The sequence below is a fragment of the Oryza brachyantha genome, chromosome 11 (genome assembly GCF_000231095.2).
Source record: "Oryza brachyantha chromosome 11, ObraRS2, whole genome shotgun sequence".
Taxonomy (NCBI): domain Eukaryota; kingdom Viridiplantae; phylum Streptophyta; class Magnoliopsida; order Poales; family Poaceae; genus Oryza; species Oryza brachyantha.
This window is the reverse complement of record NC_023173.2, coordinates 15645871-15667160: the sequence shown is the minus strand read 5'-3', so window position 1 is coordinate 15667160 and position 21290 is coordinate 15645871. Positions and strand designations below refer to the sequence as shown.

The 21290-nt window shown below is 37.3% G+C and overlaps 1 long non-coding RNA gene across 1 annotated transcript; it reads right to left on the bottom strand.

Moving 5' to 3' along the window:
• Nucleotides 1-11513: 11513 nt before the first annotated feature.
• Nucleotides 11514-16008, bottom strand: LOC107305286. Its single transcript, XR_001551418.1, has 3 exons — nucleotides 15908-16008; nucleotides 11883-11938; nucleotides 11514-11799 (listed from the first exon to the last, which is right to left on the bottom strand). It is a non-coding gene; the product is annotated as an uncharacterized LOC107305286 (long non-coding RNA).
• Nucleotides 16009-21290: the final 5282 nt, after the last annotated feature.

Here is a 21290-nt window from a genome sequence, read left to right as displayed (position 1 = left end):
TATGCTCAAAAGATTTTTCTTGCGGTTTTCAGCTGATCTATTATATTCTTTTTTTATTTATGTTCAAAAACGTTTCTGACGTCCAGTCAAACATCTGACGTGACACTAAAATATTTTAAACTAAACAGGACCAAAGTCGCGCTCCATCCTAATTAAGTTCCGTTACTTTGACCATTGTCGATCATTTTCGGCGTACTCCAGCCTAACGCATCTACAGAATAGAAAAGTCGTACAACGGTATATGGTGTTAAGGGTGCGTTTTGATTTCAAAAATTTTTACGATAAATATCACGTCAAACATTTAAGCAGATATCAGAAGCGGTTTTTAAATACAAATAAAAAAACAAATTACATATTCCGTCAAGAAACTGCAAGACGAATCTTTTGAGTCTAATTAATACGTCATTAACGAAGGTTGCTTGATGTAGCACTTATGGCTAATCATGGCCTAATTAGGCTTAAAAGATTCGTCCCACGGTTTTTTTCATAACTGTACAATTAGTTTTTTTTCATCTATATTTAATGGTTCATTTATGTGTCAAAGATTTAATGTGATGTTTTTTTAAATAAACCCTAAGCGTAAGTGTCAGGATTTATATTAACAACGGAAGACCCAGTACACATTCGACCAAACCTATTGACCCAGGACCGATAGATGATTATCTTGTCACATCTATGTTGGATCTGGCATTATTATGGGTCTGCAGGCCAAGATGATTCATTTGACATGATTTATTTCTGATGGATAAAAATAGCACATCTTATCCAGGATGGCATAATATATATGAAAATTCACAGCGCCACACAAATGATCTATATATAACGGCACCTGTCATAGATTATATGTTTTCTAGCATGGGTGTAGACTTGTAGTTGTAAGAACCGTCACAAATGAGACCACTCACCTACGATAAGTTGTAATTACCGCCTACAAGTCGATTACTGTCATGTACATATTCCTGACTGACGATTTAAAAGTCAACTTAAAAAATAAACTTAAGTTAAATACCCTTAAAACCAACTTCAAATTTATATTTTTATATCGCTTAAAACATGTGTATAAAAAAGTTTATACATAAATTATTTTTTATTTATAAATATACTATTTCATTATTTTAGGATTTTTTTACCAGAAAAGTATCACGAGTTACCAGAAATTTTAGTGTAAAATTATTTTATCTCAAGGTACATTGTATTTCAAGTTACTAAAATTTTACATTGGAAAATATGGTATCTCATGGTATTTTTTTAAAAGATATTAAAAAACTCCTTTTTTATCAATAGTTGAAAATATGATCAGTTTCATATTTATCCTTAAATATCTCAGTTACATATATTTTGCTTAGAAACTATGTAGATTATTTAATAGTTTTTGCGTACATGCTTTCTAAACTCTTAAAAGATGTTTTTTAATATATATAAATATATATATATATATATGAAAATTAGATCCCACTACTAAGTGTAGCTACTTCCTTCATGTCTAAGGTGTACAAATATTTTCATAACTATTTCACTCTTATCTAACAGAAAATATAGAAACTGTTAAATCTAATAGAAAAAAGTATAAATTACCCCCTAAATTATCGCGGTCGGCCGAATTACCCCCTAAACCTGAAAACTAGACATCGTTCACCCTGGACTTTCAACACTAGACAAATTACCCCCTCGGTTTTATCATACGTGGCGTACTGGTAGTCCAGTCAACATTTTCCATTTTTTAATGGTGGGCCTTACCTGTCATAACCCTTACATCTCTCTCCCTCTCTCCCTCGGGCGAATGGCGGCGAACTGGGGGCGAGTGCGGCGGGCGGTCGGCGCGCACGGCGCCGCGCGGGGGCGGGTGGTGGGCGGCGGCGACGGGTCGACGAGCTCGGCTGGCTCTGGTTCCGGAACGCCCACGTCGGCGACGGCGTGCGTCACACTGTCGGCGGTGCGGCTCGTCGGGCAGGACTTCGGCGAGGCGGAGGATGCGCGGACCATCCGGCGGTCGGCGCTCGACATCTTCTACGGCCTCGTGCTGGCCCAGGCGCTGTTGTTCTTGATGGATAAGGCGATGTGGGAGTGGGAGGTGAGCTACGACCGTCTCCTCGAGCCGCACCGGCGAGTACCACCTCTCCGACGAGCCTGGGCTGGTCGCCGTCTGTCGCTTCTTCTACTTTCTCTTAGCTCGTGGGCATGGCTGCTGCTGCTCGCGTCGCCGCTTCTCGTCTTACTCCGGTGGGATGGCTGCTGCTGCTGCTCGTGTTGCCGCTGCTGGCTGGTGCTGCGCGTTGCTAGTTGCTGCTGTTGGCTGCTGCTGCATGTCTGCATGCGTCGTGTGCATGCTGCTGCTGCTGCGCGTTATGTGCTGTTGTTGGCTTCTACGCATCGCCACATCCGTCATGGACCGCCAGGTGGAGATGCTCACCTGGAATGGCCCCGTCGACGCCGCCGCCCTGGCATCTGCGGCGCTCGTCGTGTCCAAGCTCGCCAGCAAGAAAACGGAACGCGCTCCGCGTCACCAGCGTCCTCGGCTGCCTCCGCCGCTGCCACCGTAGTCGCCTCTGCCCCGCGGCGCCGTGCGCGCCAACCGCCCTCGCTTCCGTTCGCCGCCGTTCGCCAGAGAGAGAGGGGTTATGATAGGTGGGCCATCATTAAAAAAATAAAATGTTGACTGGACGTCACGTCTACGTCACGTATGACAAAATCGTTTTGGTCAAGAGGGGTAATTTGCTCGGTGTTGAAAGTCCAGTAAAGATGTCTGGTTTTTCAGGTTTAGGAGAGTAATTCAGCTGACCGCGGTAATTCAGGGGGTATTTCGTACTTTTTCCAATCTAATATGAATGATATAACTATAGAGTTTGTATTTTCTGTTGGAAGAGAGCAGAAATATGTATGAAAGTGTTTATATATCTTAGACGTGAAGTGAGTATGTTTATATATCTTAGACGTGAAGTGAGTAGCTACATCTGATAGTAGGATAGAGGCGAATATAAGTTGATCGTAATATATTTGTAAATTAGATTTTTAATTTTATATTGGTTAATTTTTATTATTTATTTCATAAAATATTATAAAAAAAGATAACCTTTCGTACATGCAACTTTCTAGGTTACTCTATCCAGGACTTTAGCTTCTTTTGGAACCCGACTGAAAAATGAGACATTGTGTGAGAGGTGGAATGTGATCCTCTGCAACTGAGGACAAAATACCTACAGTAATTTGCATTAGCCCACATCTTTTGCCGTACGATCTCAATCAAACGTGTGAAATGTGGTGCTACAGTACCACACTACAAACCACTGTAGCATTGGACTCAGAACACTGTTTAAACAGTGTTCAGCAGAGGACCCGAACGCCTGAGAGGTCCACCTAGGTGGCGCGTGCGTTGACGCCGAGTCGCACTAGGTTATGCACGTACGTACACGGTAGTTCAATAGGTGAACACCACACATATTCTGGGTAACAGTGAATTCCAGACTTGTAACAAAATAAATGTGCATGGTGCAAAAAAAACACAGCGGACGATAATATACATGTGAGAGGTGATATTTTTATTCGATTTAATTAGTTCATATACAACATTGCTGGTTAATATGGTAGAAATATGTGCTAGATTTAAATTATTCTTGCTGTTGTGATTACTATGACGTGATATTTATCGAAACACGACAGGTACCCGAAACCCGGTGGGTGCGGCCGTGGGTACGAAACTACACCCTTCAATATACTCGTGGATTGGTAAAAGTCAAGGTCGTGGATACGCACGCAAATGGGTAAACCCCTTTACCTCAAAACCCGCTGCCATCCCTAAACTCTATCGCCTTCGATTTGGCTTGAATTAAGCCACTTCAATGTTTTTTTCCTGTGCGTGCTTTCTAAACTAAACAGTACGCTTCTTATAAAAGCATTCTTATATATTTTTGTTAAAAATTAAATAAATAAATTCGTTAAGGTTATAATAATAAATACCCAATTAATCATATGATACTGATTTACCACATTTTACACCTACTCCCTCCGGCACATGACAAGCTAAAATATTACTGGATAGTACAATTAATCTGGGCAGATCTGTCCAGATTCATTGTAGTGGATATGTCACAACCGATACTAGATTTATTTTTCTGTGTGACGGGAGAAGCAGTGTACTACCTCATCCAATCAAAACCATCGATCATATATCAGGACCAGCAGCTTGCGGTCAGGGAATTGATGATTGGGAGTGAAATATACCATAATTAATCACTTCATATATCCAATTCAAAGATATTTCAAGTTATACAAACACTGAATTCACGCTGTTGCTTCACCAGATCCTTAATTTTCCTGTCTACATTTCATTATTGCGAAGGCTATTTCTGATTACTCAGACATTCTTGCAAGGTAATCTCCTCAGCTAATCACTGTAACATGGATACTAAAATCAAGATCAAGCTCAATCGATATACAATGAAACTGGCAAAAGCAAATACAGAAGGGTTGAAGTAGATTACGAGACGAGATGAAGTAATTCATTTATTGCGTGACGGCGGACAATTTCGGGGATTACAAGAACTGCCTGCACATGGATTGAATACCGAGAAGTAATTAAAATATTTTATCATCAGGAAATTAAACGTATCCTGTACACTGCGCGTACAAACTAAAAAATGTCACAAAAAAAATCATGGCTTAGTCCGTTGAAGGAATTTAAACCCATAGTAATAGTAATAGGAAGAATAAAGGAATAGTAATTTTATACACATACCAATCTACAGGAATTTTTTCAGCAGATTGAAATGGATGTAATTTCGTTGTTTTCTCTTATCTTCTCTCTGCAACTCGTAGAAAACTTTTTTTTCTTTTGTTTTCCTATATTTAATTCGTATGAATAAAATAACACTAATAGAAAATAATACTGAATATATAGATCCTACAGGGCACAGTATGGGCAGTAGCTCGGGTATACCGTAGAAAAAAAAATCAAAAACTACAATTATTTTTTCCCGTTTTACATGTGTATATACACATATACAGTGAAACTGGGAAAGCAAGCAACCGTGTATATTTTCGCTTATATTTATATATAATTCAACATTTAAAATTTCAGCCTTAACTTTGAAATTGATTTTTAAATTTTTCTTATCGAAGCTATTTTCTTTCTAGTCCTCACTTTAAAATCGCTAGAAATAAGTATTTAAAAATTATTTTTATTTATAAATATATTGTTTAGATTTTTTATAGAAAAAGAGACGGACAACCGCCCCAGGCCCCAGTGACCCAGTCTGGCAGCACCGCGGCGGGCGACTGACAGGTCAGCCAGTGGCGCGCACCGACGACCTGGCAGTCAACCGACCACGACAAGTGCGCGGTCCTGTACCACCAGTCAATGAGCCGTCAATCAGCGCCCTCGTCGTAGCTTCCAGTCAACACGGTCAACGCTGTTGGCCAATGCTGTCGGCTAGCTGCCCTGTCTCCTGGACCGGGATGTGTGGTCGCGGGCGTACGCGGCGCGGCACTGCGTACGTCGTACCGGCCGTCGCGCGCCACTGTACCGTGGGACCGACACAGTACCGCACTGGCCCACCCAGTGACCAATCTATGCATGGTTTTACCTGACCTATGTCTGCCTAAAAGTTATCATATAAATCTATTTTTTAAAATTAGTAATAATGATAAAATTGACTTATAATAAACCGAGTATAGAGTGTCGGTATGGCAGGGCATATCATGGCATACCATTTTCCAACCGTAGATATATATTTGAAAAATAAAAACTACTGGAAGGTGTTCCATCAGCACTGATCGAAACATTAAAGGTTAGTTCCCATCAAAATATGCCAAGTAGTTTTGCGTATGGTCTATCAGTTTTTTAGTTTTATTTTTTCTTTATAAGTATTTTCAGAAGTGCCAGTTGGCACCCAGAAAGTATCACTTGGTATCACGGAAGTATCAATTGCTATTAGTATGATATTAGATTTGATACCGGTAGGGTATCATGTTTGGTACCTCATATAAAGTATCTTATTTCATAACGACATACCATTCAGTAGCAATCCCTATACATTTTTACAATTGTATCCCATATGCATATATACGGAGAATAAAAAGCATTATTGTGGAATACCTGTAGGTACCATAATCTTTAATTGTCCGTATAGGTTAGGCGGTACGGGATACGAAAGCAATACTATCTTATATTAGATCGGTTAGAAGTTTGATAATATCCAGATTGTATGACGAGATTACTAAATCCTACTATATTTGGATTGGGTAGATCTTAGTCTTATCAGACTAGGTTTATATATGTAATCATGTCTCTCACTATATAAGTTGGACATGGGCGTCCGTTGAGAGCACGCCATATTTAGATCGGCTACTGAACTATTGATCTGTCCGCCACCGAATACAATCGTCAAGCAGGAGTATATCGAAAGCCTGAATTTTGGTAACCATATATCTTCGTCTAACACTTGATCTATGCTCCTCCTCATAATTATCGACAAGTATGTTTTAATTTTTCTCTGAGTATATAATGATAATGGAACCACGGAGGAGTTTTTCTATTGCACACCATACTATTTATCTGTATTATTAGGTCGTGCCGCTAATCCAACGGCTGATTCAGATTCACTTTGACCTAATCAATAGTATACGTAAGTATATATTGCGTACTAATATAAATTAATGGCACTCCAGAAAAGTAGTTATACTTTATGTGTATAATTAATTACATATATTATGTAATTTAAGAGTTGTGCAAAGATTAATCCTAGCTAGCCTTATTTCCCGTAGAAAATTTTCGCACGTTATTGGCAAGAACAAAAAGGAAGCAAAGAAAGAAAGAATATACCGTAGAAGAACCCCGGGTATATATATAAGAGGATTACTTACAGAGATCAGTTTCAATGGTACGAGTAGATGAGAGGCACTAACGCACTGACCTATGTAATGAAAAGGTGGTACGTACGACGGTATATGATTTCACGTGTCAAGGATTTGAAGCATACTTGTGGATATTAAGTACACCCTTTTTTCCCCTTCTGGTTATACTTCCAAAATTTAAATTTTTAAGTTTAAAATTAAAATTAATTTTAAGGTTTTTCATCAAAGTTTATTTTCTAACCGTCTTTAAGATCGCTAAAAATACATATATAAAAGTTTTATTCCCAAAATTTTTTCGTTTACAAATATGTCGTTTGGCTTTTTTTAAGAAAAAAAGGCAATCACCCCTAATACTAAATACATATGAATATGAGGGCTTTCAATAATATACTAATGATGATTTTTATTCTCATTAAATAGCTTGTCGCATAAGCAAAATGATGACAAGATAACATAATTAATGAAGAAAGAGAGGAAAAAACTTATAAATAGTTTACTCAAGAAGAAACCAAGCCTTCTCTTCATCAAATGTATAAAGTCACTGCTGAAGAGAAACCACAACTTTCTAGGAGGAATGTGTCATGTTCACCGTTAGTGAAAGAATATAAAGTTACGAGAGAAAGAGAACCATAATTAGAGAAAAACAATTATTACTCAAATACACCCCCGTTGTGAACAAATGGTTTGTATAGACGATTTCTAAACCGCGTCAGTTTTTTTCCATTGGGAACACCCTAAGCACTCACGCAAAGTACAGGCATTAAATACGGGGAAGTACGCCTAGTTCAGAAATTTACATGATTCTTGAAAGGAAAATATAGTTTAGTTAATGTTGAACGGGTCTCTCAACACTGTGCGTGCCTACTTACGTAAGATTTCTGTAAGGAAAAGACAATTTAATTGACGCTGAAAGAAGCTCAGAACATGAACAACATGTGTAGAATCTATCTATGCAATTTCGTTCAGGCCGGAATTTCTAAAAAATTAATTAGGTCCGAAAAATACCACCTTTAAGAAACTCTAAAGTCTAATGTCATGTGAAGCATCTTTACCTCAAAGGCCATTATCTCTCGAGTATGAACCAGGGGCTCAACAACCATGGCCAGAGCCTGCCAAACGGCAAACCCACTGACTTAGGATGGGTTTGGTTCGTGGTCTAGGCGAGATGCGTTGGCTCCATCCCTATTTTGCATAATTGATCGGTTTTATTTTTCTGTTTAGTTTATAAGATGGATTGAATCCTATTTTTTATTTATTTGGTTGGAGGGATGAGATGAGATAGATCAAATCCATCACCTGTTTGGTTGGAGGGATCAACTTGGAATGATTGGATCTGATTACCTCTCCATAATGAGTTGGTGAGGTTACCTCTTATATCCAAAATAAAATATTCAATACTAGGATTAATATATGAATAGCCTAAAGTAATTAAATGTATAGTTGTACATTTAAAATATTTTAAATAATTTTAATAAAATAACATGGACATTTCACAATAAATAAATGTAGTGGACATGTTAAAATTAACTATAACCATAAATAATACATGGAATCACATATGTAATTTCACACAAATAGAGACACACAAATGACAAGTGACATAATTTTGCAACTTCAAAATATCATACGTTTCTTTTTTTTCTTTAAACATGCTGCTAATTATTTGCTGTTTTTGTATGAAGAGAAAAAATGCATAAACAGAATAATACGAATGCAAGCATTGTTCTGGCCTGGATTTAGCAGTATGTTTGCAGAATCATAGCAGTATGATAGAACCAGAATATTAACAGTATGTTTGCATCAAATTGAGCAAAGAAATGCCGCCTGGATCTGGCCGTCGCGGCCCCTCTCGCTTCCGCGCGCAGTCGGCCGTCGTGGCCGCACGCCTGAGCCAGCGCGCCGCCAACCGTCACACCCCCCCTCCCGCGCCCTTGTGCCGCCTGGATATGGTTGTGGCACCCGCTCTCCCGCGCCCTAGCACCGCTGGCCGTCCGACGCTCAAAGTGAATAGAGGAGGGAGAACAGGGGGACGAGAAGAAGAGTACACCAACCTTCAGTCGGTTGGGACGCCGGGCAGACGCCGCCGCCACCCACGAAACACGAATGTCCGATACTCTCAACCCCCCCTCTGTCCCTCTGTGCGTCGCGGTGGTGGGATGGATTAGGCATTTTCCTGGATTCATCTAGATCTACGAGAAATATTTCTCTTCTGGATCCAACCCATCCCACCCACCCACCAACCAAACAGGGTCAGAAATAGATTGGCTTCGTCCCAACCCTAGAACCAAACATATCCTTATAGAACTGACACCTTTTATTTTTACGGTTGTTTATGCTTATAAGTTAAAATTTAAATTTAAAACTTTAAATTAAGAGTTGATTTTATAGTTTTCACTATAATTTATTTTTCAGCGATTGCTTAGGAACACGTATATAAAAGTTTTACTGATAAATATTCTTATATATAAATATACTGATTAGTTTTTGCTAAGAAAAACCAAAATAGGAGCCTCGCACCACTGTCCCGGGTTCACATGACAAGAAAAATATATTTTTCATTCTTTGTTTTTACAATAAAAAACACATATATAAACATTAATTCACAGAGTATCTTTGCTTATAAATAAGTTGTCAATTGCAGAGGTCAAATTGTTTGGCACGTGTTAAACTCGATTCTTTAGGACCTACGCTATGGCAAAGCAGGTCTCCTAGGCTCTCTCATATACTCCGGTACGCCAGATCAACACATCTTTGATCGCTCAAAACTATCTAGATTTGGTGCCAACAACCTTGCAGGCATGCATCATGCATGCATGGGACTGCAAGGGGAAAGGGAAAGGAAATGCGGGCGAGTGCAAGCCGACGGCCATGGAATAGTGATCAACCGACAGGTGCACGCGGGAGGGAAGGGAGGCTAGGCCGTTGGCTAAGCATGGCAAAGGAAGAGAGGTCGGGCGCGTTTGGCACGAGGGGTATGGAGATTAGTTATCTAGCGAAAACATACTAATAAATTAGTATATAATTAATTACTTATTAATTATAAAAAATAAGAAAATAAATAAATATGATTTTTAAAATTTTTTTATAAAAAATATAATATTTAGCCGTTCGAAAAACGTGCAAACAAAAATAATAAGAGCCAAAAGTGGCCAAAGTGAGCTGTGTCAGGGTTTCCCTTAGCGTGGGTCTTGCAAAAACCACCTTACCGCGCACCCGCGGATCCCGCGCGGATATCAAAAAACCACGAAAACCGCGACAAATTTGAATCTAAAAATTTTGAATTTGAAATCCACGGTTACCGCGCGGTTTTGGGTCAAAACCGTGCGATATCGGCCAAAAACCGCGGCTAGTGTAATTTGACAATTAGGTGCAAATTAATTTTGAAAAAAACTATAAAAATACAAGAAAAATAGAAAACTAGTATGTAGCTATATTTGTGACATTTAGGACATGTTACATGGGAAAAAAGAAAATTTTAACATGATTTTTTCTAAATTCTTAACAAATTTTGGCATCACAAGTATACTTACAATCAAATATTAAGTATAAAACTAATACATGTTTATAAACCCGTGACTACATCAGTACATATATAATTTACCTTAGCTTGGGTACTAGAAATTAACAAAAATGCTACAACAAAATATTACTAACTATCTAAATCACAAATAGCTAGCGCAATAAAAATATGCCTCATGTATGAAGTATCAACTACATAGTCAACTAAGTGCTGCAAACATTCAAATATGTGTCTCATGTATCAAATGCATACTTAACTAGGTGCTATGAAGTGTGAACAATACCATTTTTTATTTTACCTAACCATTTTTCGGTATTGGATTTTTATTCATTCGTAAATTTAGTTTTTTTTCATTAATTTTTTTCACCAAACATCATTAAAAATCAATCTTTGCATCATATATTTTTTCCACAAATTTTCTTAAATTTTTCAAAATTTGGATCAAATTTACGGACGGTTACCACGGTATATCGAAGCCGTGCACCAGCGAAGAGTGCGGTTACCACGGTAACCGTCGCGGTTTTCACGGTTTCGCGAACCTTGGCTGTGCTGGTCAGCGATCTGTGGGCAGAGGGTGGAGAAAGGCGTGAAATCATAGGCTTGGCCAGCGGAGGGGCGAAAAGCAAGGAGGAGCGCAGTCGATTAAGCTGGTAGGGTGAGTAGGAAGTGGGCTTAGAAAAATTTAGGGAATCGAAGGAGAGGTACCAACGTCAACATATGCTTATGTCAATATGTAAGTTTTATGGGCAATAAATAAGATGGCATGTAAACATTTTTGATGATGTGGTAACATATTAATGAAGAGAGATGAAATGAGTTTCATAAAAATGAAACCTTTTATACACTGTTACCTACACAGTTTGTGTCTTGCATATAACCTAGAAAACAACAATAGATGAAACTATGTATCGAGAGAGTGGTGTTTTATCCTAGTTTCAAACTTTTTAGATAACATGTCACTCTAGGTAATCGTGTCGATGAAACTTACATTGAGGATAACCAATTTTATATATCTAGTTTTTCAATATTAATTCTAGGATCTCAACGGAAGAACATGCAATTGGGATTGACAAGTGGTTTTGGAGTTTTGGATTGGATTGAATAATATGCGGAGGAGACCATGGGCTTAAAAATTAAAGGACGTTATATTTCGATAGTTTTATTCATGGAGGTATTTTGGGGGTGATAATTTAGATTTACATGGATCTATTAAATTGAGACCTTTGGCACTTGTTTGTTCCTAGATACACACGAAGAACAACGATTGAACTTATGCTTTTATTAAAATAATAAATGCTACCAAGAACTAGGGAGTTGCACTGCAGAAACTGGTTCATCAGATCCTTCTCCTCATTTTATTTTCTTGTTCCAAAGTTTAGGTATTTCTGTTTACTCTGACATTCTTGCAAGTTCCATTCCTCAGATGTGGGCTGAAATAATCAAGGTCGAGCTCTATCAGTATATAATGAAACATGGCAGAAGCAAAGATAGAAATTATGGTCAAATATATTACCAGGTCAAATGAAATGATTCACTTCCGGCCACAATTTGGTTTCCCGCAATTTTGGCCTACAAAGGAATCCATACAAAAAGAATTTATGACATTGAAATTTGATCCTAGTCCTAAATATATGAATAAGGCCATTCCCAACCCATAACGCTAGATATAGTTTTCATAAACTCCTTATCATCAACAAACTAATACTAGACACTACTCTTCCAATGCAAACACCATTATTCCATACTTCAATTTAATGCTATTTATCTCACGTGATATCTTAGATGTTGTGTAGAAACCAGGTTTCATGCAAGACATGGTTTCATTCTCTTTTCTTATTTATTCACTTGCCACATTATTTTTCATCCTAAGTATCGATTTATTTAATGTTATGGACACCATCCTAGTCATTGGGTTGGGAATGATCTAATACAATGATTTTTTTATGAAACACAATATAGGCTGTGTTTGGTGGTGTAGTTATCTGGCGCAGAAAACGTAGTAATAGATTAGATTAGTACATGATTAATTGATTATTAATTATTTAAAAATATGAAATAAATTAATATGATTTTTTAAAACAACTTTCTTATAGAAAATTTTTGCAAAAAAATCTACCGTTTAGTAGTTCGAGAAACGTGCACGCGGAAAACGAGAGGACTTAGATATCTTACCGCCATGCCCAAACGCGGCCATAAACACATATGCAAATAACGCGAGCACACTCATCTCTATAAACATACACATGTATATTATACCTCTATGAGCACTTTAGAAGATTTGCCCGGCCATATCATGAGATCGAAGAACCACCACTAATACCTAGCTATAAAAATGAAATAACAATTAGCCGTAAATGTGAGCCCGTCCGTGTTAAAATTAGGATTTGAATCCGGGTGGCTTGGTTCCATCCCACCAGATAAGTTAAGCCCACTTCGCAACAGTATAAGTTATTTGATTTGCTGTTTGTAAATAATTCACAACAGTAAGAGATGTTTTTTTCATCTAAAAAGCTAGAAATTTTTGCAGGGTGTCTCGTTCGTCCAATCGCAGGGTGTTCTTTAGTTTTTTTCACTTTAGGTCTATGATGTGTCGTTCTTTAATTATTTCAGTCTTTAGTGCTACGAATAATATTGCCAAGGAAGCATCCCGGTCCTGGGTAGTAGATAGGGATGGCAATTTATCCCGCGGGTAGGGGCCCCGGTAGGCCTTGACCCTACGAGGCCAGGGCTGGGCCGGTGGATTTTGAACCCGTGAGCATTGGGGCTAGGGGAAAGGCATACACCTGAGGGTTTCTCATAGGGCACCGGGAAACTATACTAAGCATTAAAAGTATAGTGCCTTAGAGACCAAAACACAAATCGCATCTCACCCTAGCCATAGATAACCCTAGGCCAGTAAAGGATGTCCCTTAGAACTCAGGCAAGCTGCAGTTATCATTATCGTCTCCCTTATCATTATGTTTGACTGATAGATGTTTGACTTGGAGCAAACCTAAAATAATCTATAAACATAAATGAAAAGACAGGGTGGGTATTAGGATCATCTCTGTTTTGGTTCTTTCGCATTCAGTATCTCAATTGCGTATCTAGGCATATATTAATTTTCTAGTTTGCTCTGTCCAGGACTCTAGCATCTTAAAAGCAGACACCATGTGAGGGCATCAAATGACCAACGTAAAAATCAGTCAAATACTAGATTCGGAGTCCATAATTAGCTCCACACATGGCACATGGAGTAGACGGAAAAATAGCATACTATACGTATATAGATTGGATGGCTAGTCAGCCAGTGTATATATACCCTTTTTCTTCTGATTAATTAACATGTAGATTTTTAGAAGTTTGGATTTATTCCAGAAATTTCTTATCTTAGGATTAAGGTACAGGCTTTTACAAATGGCCCCTTTGAATCACAGAAATAAAAAAACGAAGAAATAGGAAAAACATATTATTCTAACAGAAATGTAAGTGTAAAACAAATAATTGCAAAACACAGGAAAAACGTAGGAATAACCGTTTGATTGGACCCTAAGAAAAACACGGTAATTTGAAGAGAGATAAAGACTCAAAGGATTTTTTTCATGAGATTCTACCTCTTGTTAAATTTCCTCTAAAACTTGTATGGGAAGAGGCATTCCATAGGAATTTCATAGGATTCATTTCTTTGATTCAAAGTACTTTGTTAGAAAAATTCCTATAGAAATAAAATTCTCTAAAATTCATATAAGATGTGTTTGGTTGTGTTTGGTTGCCTGTATAATCTCAGCTTGGTCCGTATCCTTAGCCTGGCTACTCTCAGCCTGCATAGTGTCATGCAATTGGTTGTGTTTGGTTGTCGGTATGAGTTTGTCTTGGATGACCTGAGATGGTGTTTGGTTGGATGATTTCGACCTGAGTTCTCACAGGATGGTTGAATGGGAAGATTACTGCATTTTTCATTACAGCAAGATATATTATGAACAATATTTACTGTAATATTTACTGTTGTGAAGTGAATGAATTGTCAAATCAATTTTAATTTGAAGAAAATCTTTATATAATTTAAAATTGAACAACGTATACTTTCTTCCAATTCATATACGAGGACTGTACCTAAACACTTGGTGCATAACTTTCTTAATACGATAAAATAGATGCATGCGCAATAAAATAGCTTAAGGGAAAAACAGCTTGAGGCTACTGCAAACTTCAAATAGTTTTTGAGGCAACTGTACATACTGCCATACCCCTCATCTGTAATAAAAATAACTTTTATTGAACTTATTGATGTCAATCATACTTGTTGCGTAACTTTCTTATATGATAAAATAGAAACATGAATAAATTGGAGCACTTCCACTCTTTCAGAGTTAAGCAATGACGTACGAGATCAAAAGGACAATGTAAGCCTCTTGATTTACCATCTAGAACCTGTCTTTGAAATGTTTTCGTAGTCTCCAGTAGAAAGATTAAGCATGAAGCTGAAATTGTCAGCCTACAAAGAATTTAAGTTGACTAAATTAATTTTTCGTCCCCTGGAACATAAGCACATGTTCAGGAAACATCAACTGTCAAGCATTTAATGGAACAAGTTCTAGTTGCAGCATATTAGCATGAGCTCAAGAATGCAGGTTCCAATATCAGTTTCAAAGTAAAATAAGAAGAAAAAAATGGAAAGACGAGATTTGTCTGCGCGAGGAGCTTCGTGGTGGCAGCGCCTCAGCCGAGCCGCAGGAGACGGTCCCGGGATGACGTTGAAGGCGACGGTGGCGGCCGGCTGACTCGGGCGGCAGCGGGGGGAGGTTGGATCTGGCGCCACAGACGAGGGCGGCGGGATGAGGTTGGACGAGGCGGCGGTGGGAGGAGGTTGGAGGCGACGGCAGCGGTTGGTCGACTCACAGGCGGTAGCGGGGGTAGGCTGAATCCAGCGCCGGCGGGAGGAGCTTCGAGGCGGCGAAGGCGACCGGAAAAGCTTGGCCGAGGCGATGGCGGGAAGAGGTCCGAGGCAGCGCGTCCGGAGGAGGGTCAAGGCGGCGGCGTCCCTGCTGAGCCGCGGCGGTGCAGGCGACGGCGGTGGTCCGCAGGCGGCGCGGGGAGGACTCTGGGGGAGGCGGCGGTGGAAGGTGTTGGGCACCCCAACCCTAGGTGGTGGGGGAAAATGACGGGGGCAGAACGAGACCCCTACGGGCTTTTGTTTCCCTTTGCACGCGTGGGTGCAGGCTTGCCTGCGCGGATGCAGTCACGATGCATCGTTCGGGCCAGGCCGAGAAGGGAAGCTCGAACCGAGCGTTTCTCAGTCTGGCCGCGGGAGGTAATCTGCACGAGTCTGGCCTCGCTCTGACCCTTTGTACAGCCAACCAAACAACTGTTTTTCTGCTTATCTCATGCAAACCAGGATGGTACAGGCAACCAAACCGTCTCACAAATTTCCTTTGAATCAAAGGGGCCTAAAGTCAGCAATCAATTTAACTAAACATATTAAATGAAGTTTACCAGAACTTAATATTGCAAGGAGAATGAGTTGGATTATTTCTGGAACAGGTGAAGAGGCTTGCTTACAGTTGTCGCAGCTGGGCTCAGTGGCCACGAGTAAGAAGAGCACGCTGAATAGTTGGGTCGCCAGCAAAAGAAGCCGGATACACCACTCTCTCGTGGACATCTTCTCGGAACTACGGCGAACTAATATGACCGTGGTCCACGTATATATATATATATATATATATATATATATATATATATATATATATATATATATATATATATATATATATATATATATATATATATATATATATATATATATATATATATATATAGAGGGGAGGGAAAGAGACTAATACCAGGAGGGTGATTGTTTGTATTTTTTTTAATGAAGGAAGTGAACGGGTATATTTATAAACGAAAGATAATTTATAAAAATAATTTTATATTTGTATTCTAGTGATCTAAAACACAACCGCTGTCGTGTTCCGTGCCGCCGCTTTCTTCGCGCGGTTGCTGCCCTCACAGTAAACCTCTCTCTAAAATTTTTTATTAGTTGCATATGCTAATACCACAAATCAATCTCAGGGCTTTATATCAGCTTACTGTTGTAACGAAGGAATATTTCAAAGTGATATCCACTATCTTTTATTGACTTAATCTGAAGAAACATTATGCAGCCAAAATAAATGAAAAGCTAGCCAATAAGATAATGAACCACTTCACGTATACGTCAGATCCTTTTGCATTTCCATGATTAATATGAGGCTATTCAATAGTCATAAGTCTGAATTATATCCAGTTAAGCTTAACCGGCTGACCTACGTCGAGTCCACAAATGTGCATGATCCGGCCTATTTAGTTCACGAAACTAAAATTTTTCATACCACGTCGAATGTTTAACCAGATGATGGAACAGATTTTTGAATACGAATAAAAAAACAAATTTGATAGCTCGCCTACAAATCTCGAGACGAATCTTTTAAGACTACTTAATCCGTCATTACCACATGTGGGTTAATGTAGCACTTATAGCTAATCATGCTCTAATTAGGCTCAAAAGATTCGTCTCACAATTTCTCCTCTAACTATACAATTTGGTTTTTATTCATCTATGTTTAATTCTCCATTTGTTTCACAATATAAGATTTTTTAGCCTTGATTAGATTCATATGGATACTAATAAATCTAGACATATACTCCCTCCGTCCCTAAATGTTTACGTCATTGAGTTTTTATACTCCCTCCGTCCCTAAATGTTTACGTCATTGAGTTTTTTATACACGTTTGACCATTCGTTTTATTTAAATTTTTTTATAAAATATGTAAATCTATATATATGCATAAAAGTATAATTAACAATAAATAAATGGAATGATATAAAAATAATTCGTAATTATGTAAATTTTTTGAATAAGATAAATGATTAAACGTGCATTAAAAAGTCAACGACATCAAATATTGAGTGACGGAGGTAATATAAATTATATACATTCATCAATTGATGAATTTAGAAAATGCTAAAAAGTCTTACAATATAAAATAGAAATAGTACTTTATTAGGTGTCTAAAGATTCGATATGATATTTTTGAAAAAATAATTTGGGAACTATCAATGGGGGACTAAGGCCTTGTTTAGTGCCAAAAGTTTTTGGCAAAAGGGTCGTTTGACCGGACGTCAAAATGAGTTTTCAGACATGAATGAAAAAAACGAATTTCACAGCTCGCCTGAAAACCGTGAGACGAATCTTTTGAGCCTAATTAATCCGTCATTATCACACGTGGGTTACTTAGCACTTATGGCTAATCATAGATTAATTAGACTCAAAAATTCGTCTCACGATTTCCCCTCTTCTTATTGTGCAATTAGTTTTTATTTTCATCTATATTTAATACTCGTGTTCAAAGATGCAATGTGATGTTTTTTTGAAAATTTTTGTAACTAAATAAGGCCTAAAAAAAGAGTTGAACGGGCCATTGTCCATCTATTTCTTGCAAGGAAAAGATAATTTGAATGACGTTGGACGGGTCTTCCACTCTTCCTACATTGCTAGTGCCCCCCAAGTCCACTTACGTCCTCATCGGGGAAAGACTGATCGGTCAGCGGAGTTTAACAATTAATGCGACCGCATGTGAACTAACAAGCTTAAAAAGCTTCAGAAGACCGGTGACTTGTTAGGAGGAAAAACTTAAAAAACATTCAATCGAATTTTTGAACACCTAAATAAAACATTAAAAATATATGAATATTAAAACTAATTTAACAGTTATGAGGGAAATCGTGAGGCGAATCTTTTGAGCCTAATTAGTACATGATTAGCTATAAGTGCTACAATAACTAATATATGCTAATGATGGATTAATTAGACTCAAAAGATTTGTCTCGCGATTTCTAGGTGAAATCTAAAATTTATTTTATAATTAGACGATGTTCAATACTTCAAATATATAATTCAAATATATAACCATAAGTGTCGATACGACCTCTCTTCCAAAAATTTCCAAACTAAACGGGGTCTTATAGAATATTTTCGTGTGTCGATACGACCTCTCTTCCAAAAATTTCCAAACTAAACGGGGTCTTATAGAATATTTCGTGGGTACTAATGTGACTCATACAAGTCACCGGTCTTCTTAAGCTACCGATGTTAGGTAAAGTGCTAAAGGCTAGCTGCTGATCAATCATATTGTCTACATTAGTCAGAAGACCTCATTCAAATTATCTTTCCTTTCTATGTTGGAATATTTGTTGATGTTAAATTTGTTCGATCTGGTATACTGATCATATAACTTGATCATGTAACTGACAGGATGAATAATAAAGAAAGCTGATCAGCCATGAAAAGGTTAGATCGGCTAGGCTTCGTATACGAACGGACTTGAATAGTTAAATAAACCATGAATTTTTTCCTACGACCGGCTTAAACCAACATGGATATAATTGTAGGCCAATTGCAACACCTAAATAACTACTTAGTTAAATAAAGCCGATTAGGATATAATCAATGAAATAAAATAATCGACTATTATGTTGATATAAATAAATTGAATACTAGCAAAGATCATCGGCTATAACCAACTGATGATCAACCAATATCTTGAAATATTTATCGTATCTTAATTACTAGGAATAATATTAGAAGATCAGACCAAACCGAGATAATCCAAGATTATGCCCAGTAATGTTAGCCAAGATAATAAACAGATCAAGATTGCTATCAAGCTATAAGTCGATGACTGATAACTCATCGGCTGAAATTCCGATAAAACAGCGAGCAAGATATATCAACCGTATATAAGCTATTTGATAAATAGAATCTAATAGATCGGACGTCCGAACCGAGACAATATTGGCTGATTGCGTCTTTTCTTGACTGAATCCATTAAATAATCTTATCAAATTTTAATGCTAACAATATTACGTCACGTGGACTAGGTGGGCCACGCACACTATCATAAGACCCGTTCAACATTTATATATTTGGCTGGCAAGAATCATGTAGATTTTTGAACCAGTGGTAGCTCAGCTGATTAAGTTTACCAGGATATAATTCGTAGACTTGGCCACGTTCCGCTACGAGACTAATAACTATAGATTCTCTCGTTTTTTATTAGCACACTTCCCAAACTACTAAACAATGTCTTTTTAAATTTTAAAAAAAATTCTATAGAAAAATTACAAACCTACAAACACATGTGTTTGTATTTTCGGTTATTTATTCTAGTTAGATATAGTGGCCTAATCTCTAACAGATGGATAGGACATATACGTATATATATTCATGGGGTGAGTATGAGTACAAAACTATACAACTTAAAAAAAATAAAGGGGTGATAGTGAATTCTATAATAATCGTTAAACCCACAAAGTCAGTCAAACACCGTCTTCGAGTGTTACATTAATGGACGTCGTGACAGCCGGTCAAGCAGAAGAGGACGTCGTTTAGACCGCACCAATCATCTCCAAGCTATCACTACTTTAAAAATCGTTTCCGACATGTATTAATTATTTTATATGTCCATTAGGAATTATACATTATTTTATATATGCCTATTAGGAATGGGCCAAAAAGGTGTCGTGGCATTTGGTTAATTTAACACCGGTGAACAACTCTCACAAGAATAATCACCACTAATTGACAAATTATGAACCAACCATGATTAACGTGGTTCAAAGAATTCCCCCTTGCATATAATTTCAAAAATATTTTTCATTTATTTCCAAATTATATCACATCAAGGTCCAAATAAATCAACTCAAGAAAAAAAAATACAATGTACCCGGACCTTTGCTTGCTGCAATCACAGGAATCGGTGGCATGCCTCCTAAACGTTCCTTCTCACCTGGCAATACAGTGCGCGTGCTCGATTTTTAGTCTACAACGAGTATATTAGTTACTTTCTCTGATTATCTGTTTTATATTCTAAGTTATTTTAGATTTGCATTAAATCAAAATATTTCAAACTTGAACTGAATTACAGTATACTAATATTTGTAACACAAAGTTAAAATACTATAAAAATATAACAAAGGCTGATTTCACCGTTCGTCGTTTCATGCAATCGACAAAATTGTGTGACTGGGGAGCGTTGTTTTAAAAATAAAAGATTATATAATTTTTCTATAGATATTTTATGATATAAATAATAAAATTAAATAATATAAAATTAAGAATCTACTTTAGAAATACGGTATGATGAATTTCCATATAGAATATTTTAAAAAAAAACCACATTTTACCAGTTTAGAAATCGTTCGTAAAATCTAAGAAATAATCTTTACATTCTCTTAGCAAAATATATGCAACTGAGATATTTAAGGATGAAAGATGGATGTGATCATTGTTTCCATTATTGATGGAAAAAAGTGAAATGACATATTTGTATAAAACATAATTTGTGGATAAAAATTTTATATACATGTTCCTAGTGATTTAAATCAATGGCTAAAAAATAAATTACGATAAAAAATAACCAAAGTCAACTATAATTTTAAGATTAAAATTTGATATTTTGGCTTATAAGCATAAACACAAGTGAAAAGACAAGGATGATAATATTGTTTGATAACTATTTAATGATATAATTTATGGAATTAAATTCTACTAAGTTAAAATCTACTTTTATAAAGGTGAGGTAATGAATTTTTATAGATTTTTTTAGAAAGAACACACCTTTACTAATTCGAAAAGTGTGTATGCCAAAACTGAGTAAATTTTAGGAATAGTCAGCATAAAAAAATTCTATTTTTTGCTTCTATGGTTTCGGGCCTCCAAAAATTGTGAAATCACAAGTCATAAACAGGGGAAGACTCTCACTACTTTAGTTTTTGACTGGATTCTAAAGATTTAGAAATTTCGTCATTGGATTAGCAATGTCAGAAGACCCGTCCAACGTTATTTATCTTCTCCTAGCAAGAATCATATGTATTTGTGAACTGGACGTAGGTCAGCCGGTCAAG